Here is a 9,251-nt window from a genome sequence, read left to right on the forward strand (position 1 = left end):
TTGCTAATTTTATAATTTTATTCTGCCGTTGAACACACAGCACATCAATCTCTATGAGTGACAATTTAAATGGCTGAAATGTAATCTACAAAGACGGAGGAAGAGAAGAATAAAAGGACATAAGAGAAGACTTGAAAAAGGAGGAAGAAAAGAGGTGAAAAGAACCATAAAACAAAGATGAGGAAGATTCACAGAGAGAAGAAGGAAATTTAGCCAACTCGCTTTGTTTTATACAACAAGGTCGCCAGAAAAAATGGTGGTGTTGTACGTTTCTGAAAAACCTCGGGATACGTTGAATGTCGATGTTTCTGAAAAATATGTTTCATATCAGCCTCGTATCATGCTTACAGAAACGTACAATGACACGTGGTTAATGTGGAATGATTGGTTAGGTTTAGGCAACAAAACGACTTTGTTATGGTTAGAAAAAAGATTGTGGTTTGTGTAACAATGTAACGTAACAACGTAGCGTAACGTAACAACGTAGCGTAACGTAAACACGTTACAACAACCTTACAAGGTAACATAACAAGGTAACGTAACAAAGTAACGCAACAAAGTAACGCAACAAAGTAACGCAACAAAGTAACGCAACAACGTAACGCAACAACGTAACGCAACAACGTAACGCAACAACGTAACGTAACAACGTAATGCAACGCCGTAACATAACGCCGTAACATAACACCATAACGTAACGGCATAATGTAACGGCATAATGTAACGCCATAATGTAACAACGTAACAGAACGAAGTAACAGAACGACATAACAGAACGACGTAACAGAACGACTTTACAGAACTAGCGTAAAGAAATATCAAATGCCCTTCGCAGACTTTCTTACATAACGTTACGTAACAAGTGTAAAGTCAATGTTTACTTTTGGTTTCACACAGGACACGGACAGCGGTCGAAGTAAACTCAACTCCCGTTGGAGATAAGAACAAGCGCATATTCGTAATAGCTGCGACCACGTACGCTGATGCATCCACACGTGTATACGTTCACACAACCTCACTAAGACTTGACCTCAATGTCAAAATGAAAAATGAACTCCCTGCTGAGACCAATGATGCCTCCCAGGAGAGAAATGGGTCATGAGTTTGGTATGTGACATTTGGTTATAAGCCACACCCCCTTTTTGCCAAATGGCATGAACACAGAGACACACCTTTACACCCACACACTTGACCTACATGGGTGAAAACTGTGGCCGCCAAAGGGCGGGGAAGTGGTTGTGGACGGACCGACAGAGTGAGCTGAAGATCTGGTTTTACGCCGCTCTGTGTGTGTGTCTGCACCATCAGCTGATTTAAAGTTATTAATAACATGATTCAGAGGAAACGACGTGGCGTTCAGACGTGTTAACATGCTGCTTTTTGTTTGGTGAACAAACTCTTCGGATCCGGTTCTTCCTGTCGGCCGACCGCCTGAAGCATATTTTAACACCACGCACACTCATTAAGTGAGTCAACAGAACGGTTAGAGTTAACTCTGGGTGTGTTTACATTTATAATCTCTCAGCCAACAGGAACTGATTAACCAAAATATTCAACCAAACCGTCAGATACTCATCAGCTCCTTGTCGGTTTAACCTGGCGCCACAGAACCGGTCGAACTGGTGCAGTTTAACGATGTCGTCTCACCAAAGATATTTCACCACTTGCCTTCTGCACCTGGAGGAAAAGAAAGATAATTAGACTAAATAATCCTGTTAAAAACTGAATTAAAACACCAGAAACTTTTATTCTTTCTGACACGTCTGACCGTTTAATCTCTTATTCGAACACACTTTCATCTGAAATGTTTTTTTACTTGATTTGTGCTTTTATTTCCTTAATGACATGTTAATTAATTTTCCTTTTTTTTTAAAATTCTGGTCGAGTTTAATGTATTTAATTTACTTAAATTTTCTTCCATTTGTATTATTGTTGGTTTATACTTTAATATCTCAACAAATATCAGATGGATTTTCATGAACTTTGGTGCAAACATTCATGTTACCGTCTGGATAAATTGTGATAACTTTGATGATCCTCTGACTTTTCATCTAGCGCCACCATCAGGTCAACATTTTAATACGTCCAATTCTTTGGTTTATGACTAAATACCTGCAGAACTAAGTAAACCTACGTTGGGAGTTTATTTTGAAAATAGACTGTCTGCATGTAACGAGCGAAAACTGTAATTTTCCTGTGAACACAGGAATTCATTTTTAAAAGACACTATACACGTAACAAGTGAAAACTGCAAGCTTCCTTTGAACACAGGAGTTTATTTTGAAAAGACACTATACACTGCGTTTCCTGTGAACACTGACGTTTATTTTGAAAAGACACTGTACACATAACGAGTGAAAACTGCATCTTTCCTGTGAACACTGGAGTTTATTTTGAAAAGACAATCTGCATGTAACAAGTGAAAACTGCATGTTTCCTGTGAACACGGGAGTTTATTTTGAAAAGACACTATGCACGTAACGAGTGAAAACTGCAAGCTTCCTGTGAACACTGAAGTTTATTTTGAAAAGACACTGCATGTAACAAGCGAAAACTACATGTTTCCTGTTAACACAGGAGTTTATTTTGTAAAGACACTATACACTATGTTTCCTGTGAACACTGAAGTTTATTTTGTAAAGACACTGCACACAGAACGAGTGAAAACTGCATGTTTATTTTGAAAAGACACTGTACACGTAACGTGTGAAAACTGCATGTTTCCTTTGAACACTGAATTTTATTTTGAAAAGACACTATGCACGTAACAAGTGAAAACTGCATGCTTCCTTTGAACACTGAATTTTATTTTGAAAAGACACTATGCACGTTACAAGTGAAAACTGCATGTTTCCTTTGAACACTGAAGTTTATTTTGAAAAGACACGTCATAGAGCGTCATAGTTTGAAGCGTAGGGCCACTGATCAAGCGTCAGTATTTGACGAGTTTGGAGTGAGAACGTGTTGCAATATTACCATACTATTACTATAATTTGTATTAATAATCTAAACCTACAAAGTAAAGCTGTTAAACACCAGTAAATGTTGTGGAGTAAAAAGCACGAAATAGAAATACTCAAGTAAAGTTCAAGTACGGCAAAACTGTACTTAAATACTTAAGTAAATGTACTTCCCACCGGTGAAAATAAAGATTATTATTATTTAATATGTCAAGATGGACCTCAAAATAATTAAATAGATAAATGAGAAGCCAGATATTAAAGTTAATGAATATCAATAGAGAAGTTATTGATGAGGCTTAAGCTCTAGAAGGCAGCTAGTATACGTTTGTGGTTTTCTTGTAGTTAAATGAAGGATTGTGTGACTTTCTAGTTGTGTTCTGCGTTGATCTCGTATTTACGGCCCGATCAGGTTTGACATGAGCTGAAGACGTCCTCCGTGGGACCGAAACCGAAGAAACCAAACACGTCCAGGTCCTGTTGTCTCATTTCTGCGTTTCACTTTTAATTTAGTTTTGGTTTTGATTTAATTAAAAGTTTAGAGGAGGAACAATAAAACACTGAGTCAAAAGGTTCCTCATGAAGCGCCTCGTGGGGACGACAGGAAGTGTGAACGTACTCGTGTCACTTAGTTTTGTTGTTTGTACGATTAAAGTTATTCTGAGCCGCGGCGGCGCCGTTCTCCTCTGTTCTGACAACAGTGTTAAATTATAAAAAGCTGTTTAATGACACAGAGTATACGTCTGAGGACTGAACACGTCTTTGTCTGCTGCTTTTACAGGTAGAAGAAAAGAAAAAATGTATCTGATTGATTTCTCTCTGCAGTGCTTCACTGTCATGTTTCCTTTACCAGCTGATTTATTGTTTTACTACCTCGTGTGTTGATTTACCAGAAAAAAAACTCAGATTTTTCTTTTTTTTTAGATTAAAGTGGTAAATTTTCGAGAAAAAACTCATAAATTTATGAGAAAAAAACCTTGAATGTTCTCTGAGATTATAAAGTCATAAATCTGCAAGAAAAAAACACGGAGAAATAGTGTGCCACCGTGGCGGATTCCACATTGAATCAGACGAAATATTGCAGGTTCACCAGAAACTCCTTCAGCTCAGACTCCAGTTGGGCCTCCGGCAGCGACCAACCCAGACCGTGGACAGACCCAGATCCGGCTTCGTTACCGCCTTCGACCTGCAGTCGGAGCAACGGCGGGAGGTGGAGAGCTCCGCGCACGGCCAACACCGCTGCTGGAGGCCCAGGTCGTACTGCTGGGCCCGCTGGAGGGAAGGGAGGCTCGGGAAGACCAGAACCAGGACTGAGCGGGGCAAGCTGTTAGACCCCGCTGCAGTAAAATGAGGTTTTCTAAAGGGAATCTGGTGCTCAGAAACACTACCGCTTTTATCCACAGGCACCGCCAAAATCAACACAAAATGAAAGTTCCTCGTAGTAACTTTAAGTAAAAGCAACAGCGTAGAAATAAAGTAAACTAAGTAAGACTACGTTGGAAGTTTATTTTGAAAATAGACTGTATGCATAAAAAAAAATAAAAAAAAATAATTAATGACTCAATAAATAAATAAACGTCATTAAATTAAAAATAATGTAGCCATTAATTAATTGATAAAATGTGACATAAATTGATATTTCTTTTTAAAATGCTTCTTTAATTAATAATATTTTTGTACTAATTCCATTATTTATTTACTCTTCTATATCATTTTTCCTTTTATTTATTTATGTATGTTTTTTATAAATAATCTTTTAAATATATTTATATTTTTTTTATTTATTCATTTACTTTTGCATTTAATTTAATGTATTTATTTATTTTTGCACAATTAATACCAGAATGTGCTACTGTCTGTCTGTGAGCTCGTTATCACTTTCTGCTGTGCAGACGCTGGACGACCTTGATGGGGGGGGGGCGTTCGTTTGATGTTACTGTGTGTGTGTGTGTGTGAGAGGGGCATTAACAGGACAGCATGTGTGTGTGTTCTTGTGTGTATTTTCTGGCAGGGTGTCCGGTTTCTGCTTCACCTCGACAACACACAGAGTTTTGAACAGATAAAAAAGGTGATTAAATATTTAAATCGATTGACTGCCCTAGTTGAGCGCGTTGTCTTAATTTTTATGTAAAAAAAACTGTTGCAATGGATTTATTAATGTCTTTGGAAAAATATAAATCATGTTCTGTTTAAATGGAAACATGTTCTACCTCCGACTCACAATAGTTGGGTGAACGATACGTTACTGTCCGTTGGTTTGGAGAAACTTAGATTTCCCTTTAAGGGTTCCCTCTTCTCCTTGCCTGGCTGTGACAACTGAGCCTCCATATTTGTTTTGTTGGATTGGCGTTATTATTTTTTTTAATCTCTCTTTTTTTTTTATACATTTTATTTATTTTTTTACAACCTAATTTATTTTTATTTTATTTTATTTATGGGTTCTTTTTTTTGTGTATATGTGAATATTGTATGTGTTTCATTATTTCATGTGTCTAGTGTGTTTCTAATTTTGGTGTCATTGCTGCCTTAAAGCATCAGTAGGCGAGATCGGAGCAAATATGATTTAAAAAAAGTTATTTTTATAAAACGGTCTCTATATGGTGACAGTAGTGCATGAAATAGGCAACATGAAAAAAATCATGTGTCTCTGTGTCCTCCGGTGCTCCTAACGGCATCTGCAAGATTTCACAGACCGGAGGAAAACAAGCAGTAAGAGCTGATCTGAGGTCTGCTGTCCAGCTGTCGTCTATGAGAGCCGGCTGTCAATCACTCTGAACTCCGACCAAACGGTCAAACTAGGCAGCGCTGATCAATTATGAATCAATATTATGTTACGTTAATGCCTATTTCTCTCCTCAGATGTTTTCAGAATCATCTTGTAGTGCACGGTTTAGCTGTAAAATGAGAATGTTTGTGACGCCGCCGCCATTGTGAAATCTGGTGAAGGAATGGCAAGTTCTGGTCACATGACCGGAGCACAGCCAATAGGAACGCTCTCTCAATGAAATGACCTGTGATTGGTCAAAGTCTCCCGTCATGGACTAGATGTTCTAAAGCCTGAAAACAGAGCCATGAGGAGGAGCAGAAGTCTAGTTTTCTCTCAGAACACTTGAATTACAATATGCTGAAAGGTTATTATGGGATTTTTACCCAATGATGCCAAAAATATACACTGCCTACTGCAGGGTTAAGTCTTATAACTATTAGTGTTATATTAATTATTTCCTTTATTGTCAGGGGTGGGAGGGAAAAATGGATGAAAAATAGAAGACTACTTATTTGCTCTGTACTTTATACGCCTTGCAATGTTCTTCCAATTAAAACAAAAATCACGAAGCTAAAATGTCACTGAGGGGTGGAGATATTTTAGAGTACGCTCTCTATATATGAAAAGTGTGTTATTTATGATGTTGACGCTACATAAAAATGAACCTCAATTTAATTGACAAATACACACAAAGGCAGTGTGTGTGTGTGTGTGTCGTCACTCCAGAGAAACGCACACTCTTGGATATCCGGTATCAGCTTTGAGAGTCGAGGTTCAGGTCGGCCCCCTGCTCGCCCTGCTCGCCCCCGAGACGTTCGTATCGCCAACGCCACAGCAAACCCCCCCCCCCCCACCTCCCGGGACGTCCTGACATCTGCCAAGAGCCTGAAAATGAGTGTGTGTGTGTGTGTGTGTGTCTGTGTGTGAGAGAGAGAAAGTGAGAGGAGTCGAGTGAGTAAGAGTGTGTTCATGTTGTGAGATTGAGAGAAATGGAAGCGTTAGTGTGTGTTTGTGTATGTGTGTGTGTGTATGTGTGTGTGTGTGTAGGCAAAAAGAAGAATGTGAAAATGAGAAATGTGTGAATATGTGTGTGAAAGAGATGCAGAGCGTGACTGAGTGCAGAGTGTGTTTGTGAAAAGAGAAAAAAATGTGAAGAAACATAGTTAATGTGAATGTGTGTGTGTGTGTGTGTGTGTGTGTGACAGTGTGTATTGTGTGTGTGTGTGTGTGTGTGTGTGTGTGTGTGACAGTGTGTATTGTGTGTGTGCTCCCTGGCCTCTTCCAGCTGTTGTTTCTTCTTCTTCTTCTTCTCGGCGGAGGAAAAACTAAACTCTGCTGCTGCAGCAAAAAAATAAAATAAAAAGTGGCATCAAAAACATAAATTTATTTTATTAGTAAAAAAAAAAGAAACTTCCTGATTCTTCCCCACAGCTCCCACACTGTCGACTGGAAACCAGGAAAGTTCGTCCGGAGCCAGATGGTGTTCAACGTTCGGAGACAATGCAAAACTTGTAATAAAAACAATTATTTAGTTACTAACAAAAAACAGAAAGTAAAATGTTTTTACACGTTTCCTCTCATTTATTTATGGATAAGTCACATTTCACCGTATGTTTATCCAAAACGGAATCAAAACAGATCGCAGCACCGGGAAATTAAACAAAACAGCCGTTCTAGTCCCGACATAAATCTACATTTGTTAACTTAAAATAAAAATCAGATGAAGTTATGAACTCGAGAAAAGTTTATCTCAAAAATAACGAGCCGGAAAAAAGGTTTTTGGCAACTGCAGCCACTTAAAGCTTCAGAATCGTTCACTATATTTGGCATCATTGGGTAAAAATTCCTTAATAACCTTTCAGCATATTGTAATTCAAGTGTTCTGAGAGAAAACTAGACTTCTGCACCTCCTCATGGCTCTGTTTTCAGGCTTTAGAAAGTCTAGCCCGTGACGGGAGACTTTGACCAATCACAGGTCATTTCATTTGGGTCAGTTCTTTCTCATTTTACAGCTAAACCGTGCACTACAAGATGATTCTGAGAACATCTGAGGAGAGTAATAGGCATTAACGTAACATAATATTGATTCATATTTGATCAGCGCTGCCTAGTTTGACCGTTTGGTTGGAGTTCAGAGTGATTGACGGCTGCTCATAGACAGCAGCTGGACAGCAGACCTCAGATCAGCTCTTACTGCTTGTTTTCCTCCGGTCTGTGAAATCTTGCAGATGCCGTTAGGAGCACCGGAGGACACAGAGACACATGATTTTTTTCATGTTGCCTATTTCATGTACTACTGTCACGATATAGAGACCCTTTTATAAAAAAATACTTTTTTTAAATCATATTTGCTCCAATCTCGCCGATTTCAGCTTTAAGTTTACTACTGAGATAGTGTAATTAACGAGGAGGAAGACAGAAAACCAGCAGGATGAGGGGCCGTTCACATGCCGCCTTTATAGCTCCCTCAAATCTATCGTTAATCAATGTAGATGCATGGAAGCCGCGCTCAAAAGCGAGAGCGACGCCGGTCGCCGTGCGCAAACGTTCCCAAGTGCCTATTTCCATGTTGTGACAGCGGCACCAAAGATAAAAAATAGTTAAACTTTTGGAACACAGCAACGCATGTCATGTGACGAGGAATAACCAATCACAGCTGGCAGATACAGTATCATTTCTTTCTTTCGTAAAATATCATCCAACAAACTGCAATACACACCTTGACAACAGACACGAGTGTGGCTAGTTTGGAGGAGAAAGTGATGACTTCCGTCTCGTGCAGCACCGTCGCCACTTTGGCTCTTTGTGTAGTCGAGTGGCGTCAGGAAGAAGCCAATCACCAAAGACATTTTGAATGTAACATAATATTTTTTTTACATTTTTGGGCATTGATATTAAGATACGATGCGCTCAACTTACGATTGTACCTTGGAGACAGGATGCTGGATCCTTAATGTGGATAATATAAATGGAAAGACGAGGACAGCACACCAAAGTTAAGTAGTAATTAGTCCGAGCAGTGCTCGACAAAAAGCGTAAAAAAGCCGGTAGTCCGTCATCTTTGTTATTTGTTTCTGGTGCATGCTCATTACACAAAGCAACAACGGGCACAAAATAAGGAGACGCTCCGTTTTACACGTCCACACAGATACACAGCAACCGGAGTTTTTAAAAATCGGCACCTTAGACGCTATTTTCAAAAATAGAAAGCCCAAAACGTAGAGGAATATATCTGTTTTTAAAACATATCTGTATACGTGTAGACGGGGCCTTCGTCTTTTCTGTTTCTAATGTTTCTTTGGTGCATTTTACACACTAAATGTCTTTGACATCAGACGGCTATCTGAGCCAACAGAGACACATGAAGTGTGAACGCGATCTAAAAGTCCTTCTTTCTCTACATCAGTGACTCTGGACCGTTTTGGCTTCCGACCCTCCGTCACAGGTAGCTTCAACTGTTTCATCTGAATCTGTTTTAGAGTTAAAACTATTTTAAAAAAGACACGATTAAAGAAAAGCCAAGT

This window comes from Sebastes fasciatus, chromosome 17, assembly GCF_043250625.1.
Source record: "Sebastes fasciatus isolate fSebFas1 chromosome 17, fSebFas1.pri, whole genome shotgun sequence".
NCBI lineage: Eukaryota > Metazoa > Chordata > Actinopteri > Perciformes > Sebastidae > Sebastes > Sebastes fasciatus.